The 4,364-nt window shown below is 32.3% G+C and overlaps 1 long non-coding RNA gene across 1 annotated transcript in view; it reads right to left on the bottom strand.

The window, feature by feature from the left end:
• Positions 1-24: 24 nt before the first annotated feature.
• LOC128250607 (uncharacterized) overlaps positions 25-4,364 on the bottom strand; it is a 122,256-nt gene continuing 117,916 nt past the window's right edge. The window contains exon 3 of the long non-coding RNA XR_008266635.1: positions 25-2,176. This is a non-coding gene — a long non-coding RNA (uncharacterized LOC128250607). The remainder of the gene's footprint in view (positions 2,177-4,364) is intronic.

The following is a 4,364-nucleotide window of genomic DNA, read 5'->3' as shown; positions in this document are numbered from 1 at the left end:
TATATATATGTATGTATGTATGTATATATGTATATATGTTTCAGCGAGGGTCTGATTAATTTTGACTTCTATTTAATTAAGAATAATGGTGGATTTATTGCGTGAACAATGAGAAGATTTAATACGTCTAATGATTAATGACAATTCTTTTTTGTTTTTAAAAGTTGAATGAAATTATTATTCATTTTTCTCTCCAGACACAAGGAATAATAATGGTGTATCATTTAAATCTCTTTTGTCTTCCATGTCGAGTTTTACTGAATATATTTCATAATCTGACGAGTGTAGTGACATTGCGGTTATGAACGGAAACACTTATTCGATGAATATATTACATTCTTGGTAAAGTTTAAAATATTCCTTCTTCCTAAATATAACATCATTTTTGAAGAAACGTAAACTTGTTAAATATTTATCTGTCTATGAAAATATAAAATAAATTAACAATGAGTTATATTCTGAAACATTTGATTTTGTTTGTCACCTATCGAATATTCAAGATATTCCTCAAACTTCATCCGTGATTTTCAGATATGAAACATTTAAATTAATTTTAGTTTCGACAGTCGAGAGTTCTTTCACTATTTCACCGAATATATTTCTTTCTTTTGATCTCCTCTTCTTCTTTCACGTTTCTCTCGGCCTTTCAGGTTTATTGCTGTCCTTACGTAATAAATAATTAGATTCAAGAAAATGTTGACTTTAGTGTATTGAAACCGAATTGGGAAACCCACCAAGTAAAATGCATTCATTGATTTAGTAACATATAATAATGATCGGCATCATCCATCAATTCGTTTGGTGGTTGTTAAAACTCTCAGCTTTTAAAAGATGACCGAAGGCAGATTTTTATATCTCATGTATGTTTGTGCTGGAAAGGCAATGTTAATTCATTTTGTTCTTATTTAAACCAATATCAGTATATCACAAATCTTGTAAAATGTTATGAAATATGTCTGGAAAACAAGTCAAAACACAGCTTTATCACAGTCGATTGTTAGATGTTAAATCCGTTGATCAAGAACAGAAAAAAATACTCCAAACAGTTCTTAGAGAATCTTGTAATACAAAAGAAGCGTCGGTGGTATATCGTATTCTTTGTTTGTATATTTCTTTTCGATAATGAATGATATAATATATAGTATAGAAGTAGTATAATTTAAACATAGAAAAATGTACATGAAGCAACCGGATATGAACGAAATATTTTGGAAGACACGAGGGAGTGTTAAATATATTTTCGTTAAATTATATTGTCAGAGTTATCAGTTATAAATAAGTTTATTCCCACCAATAGCTTCTAAGAATCGATTCATTCTATTTAATCAAATACCAGCATAGTTACAAGATAACCTTTCAACTTTGTTATTTTCTGTCTCCTGTGTAAAAGATCGTCTGCGTACTTCTATCTCTTGCCGCCATTTTTTAGCCGCCAAAATGTCCCCTGTTTCTACTTCCATACATGAATTACAACAATAATATATGAAGATATATTTATTTTTTACTCCCGAGTAATCCAATGGTAAACAACGACTTCTGGTCGTAAGTGCTTTAACTTAGATTACGACGTATGGCAAGAAAACAGCCCATGGTTTCAGGGTACGGACATTTTCTAGTTATCTTGATATAACAGTCCAGTTTAATCACAAACTCACAACAGAAAGCTGTCCTGGTTTAAAGTTCTTTCTTGTTTCTTCGTTATACTTCTCATTATTTTTAGTGCAAACGCTTCAGATTAGAACTTTTTTCTTCAACAATCAGATTGTGATATATATTTTACACTCAATCTTCTCGGCAAATAAGTTAAGGAACTCAGTCGAATCCCATCTACAACGAGGGGAAATGTTTTAGTAAGGGCCTCAATTTTTTTTCTTTTACGTCTTTCCAGTTTGAATAAACATTTTTAAATACGAGAAGAAATATGAAGAAGTAACTTGTTACTTGTATGGAAAATGTGTTTCTTAATTTTGAATTTTATTTTTCGTTTCATCTTTGTGTATTGCTTAACTTGTAATCGATGTTCATATGCAGTTGACTGTATTAGCCGTGATAAAACTTAATTAAAGATCGTTTCGCCTGATCTTTGCCATGTCGTCAAATATTGCACATTTTGTCCGTCTGCTTGTATCATGTTCAAGATTTATTTATTGAGAAGTATTCGGAAATTGGTGGAAATCTGTCGTAAAGAAAGAAATGAAAAGAGAAAGCTATCAGGAAAAGAACCAAAACAATTAAGCAATGACAAAAATATTTCAAATAAAACAAAACAAAATCGGAAAAAATTTAAAAGAACAGGAAATGGAATATATTAACCTGCAATATCGAGAGGACTTGTTCAACAAAACGGCTTAATAATCTCAATACAAATAAAGCAGACGATAAAATGGCGGTTAATGAAACATTATCTACAAAAGAGAAACTTTGTGAACGATCAATAAAAGTAATAATTCACTGGGTACTGAATAATTAACAGTTTAACTATTACGGATGTAATAAAATACGCATAATTCTTCGGTTTCGATTTGGATATCGATATAGGTAATCTTCCATTTTTAATTCATTCAATCTCATTCTAATGTAACGGCAAGGTTACTTCCGTTGACCGGCGATCTCTGTTTGTCTGTCTTTTGGTTTGGCTTATTCATTGAGGAACCATTTATGTATGAAACGTCAACTTTTGGCAAACCTTACGTAATTTCACTTTGATTTATGACATTTCGTAGATCTTGTGATGCATATCAAGATGACTGAACGTTTTAAAAGAATCATTTTGACCGTGTTTCCATTAATCCTTTACTGAAAGATAAAATGAACCAAACATTTGGATTTCCAAATGTTAGTTAAGGATCCTGGAATAACGTTACTCGGTAGAGTACCTAACACGGAGATTAGGGAGCCCCTTTTCAGGTCAAGCCGTTATTTCTTCGCATTGAAAGGGCACAGCTCTGCTACTATGGACACGTGGTTAGAATGTCACAGGAAAGAATCGCGAGACAGATTCTTCAATCTTAGCCAACAACAGCAACAACAACAACAACAATAATAATAATGATGATGCTGATGATGATGATGCTGATTGTCAGAGCAAACATTAATAAGGGAGAGTTTAACAGACATATAGACTAGAAAAGGATTGATTGAAATGGACAGCCTTTTCCCCATCTTTTCTTGTAATCATACTGATCCATTTTGTTGATTATATTAAACGAATCTAAGAAAGGATACTCAGTGGGGAAACAGAGGTAAAGTGAATGATGTCTTAAAGTTTTATGCCAGAGACAAATGTCTTCGAGTGAAATGTAAGAATATTTCGTAACGATGCTGAGGTGACTTTCGGACTTGATGGAGATAAGTGCAATGATAAAGAAGAAGCGACGAGGAAAATCCATAAAAAAACAAAACAAAACAAAACAAAAACGGTCTTATCTGTTATATACATGCACAAGCGTGGCTGTGTGTTAAGAAGTTTGCCTCTCAACCACTTGGTTTCGGGTTGGTGGTGGTGGTGATGGTTGTAGTGGTGGTGATGATGATGATGATGAGGAGGAGGAGGATGACGACGACTACAGATATAGCAGAACTAATAGTGAAAAATAAACGAAAATAAGTTTATGCATTCCAGAATATTCCTTGCCGCATCAACATTACTGTATTAATATTAAACGTTAATATTAAACGCGCTCTAGCTTGTACAAGACTAATAGAACAAAGATTGTAACACAGACACATCCACACGCGCGCCTGATGCTATATCGCATGGGTATATGAATATTAATGTCAATTACAATGGTAATTTATTTATATTTATTCTAGAAAGAAAGAATATATTCCACTTCCTTCTTATCGTTCGGTTCTTTCTGTTGTTTGTCGTTTATTTTCAGAAATTCATTTGAGTGTGTATTTTAAGAAGTTTACATATAAAGACGCATAAAGACTGTGGATTCTGGTTCATTTCGATGCTTAACTCTATGCGGATTTGAATTAGTTCTACATCAACACATCGAGCACTAATCTGATCTTGAAGCATTTAGAACTAGAAATGTTTTAACATTTGTATCAGTGTACACACACACACACTCACGCACACATTAAGTGGAGCAGGAACATATACACGTGTCGCTGAAGATGTCACAGACGTGTGATGGAAGATTTCCGGACAATGGACATAAGTTAAAATAAGAAAAGTAATAAACAAGTGAAGAACGAATAAGTAGTGCGTGTGTTTTTATTTTGAAAAAATAAAAAAACGACCGTCCCGAAATATTACAATATCTGTTTCAACACTCGGTTTCACATCAGGAATCTTACAAAATAAATTCCTAAATGTATATTATATATATATATATATATATATATATATATAT

The sequence above is a fragment of the Octopus bimaculoides genome, chromosome 23 (genome assembly GCF_001194135.2).
Source record: "Octopus bimaculoides isolate UCB-OBI-ISO-001 chromosome 23, ASM119413v2, whole genome shotgun sequence".
Classification (NCBI taxonomy): domain Eukaryota; kingdom Metazoa; phylum Mollusca; class Cephalopoda; order Octopoda; family Octopodidae; genus Octopus; species Octopus bimaculoides.
The sequence above is the reverse complement of the archived record's forward strand: the minus strand, read 5'-3'. Positions and strand labels throughout refer to the sequence as shown.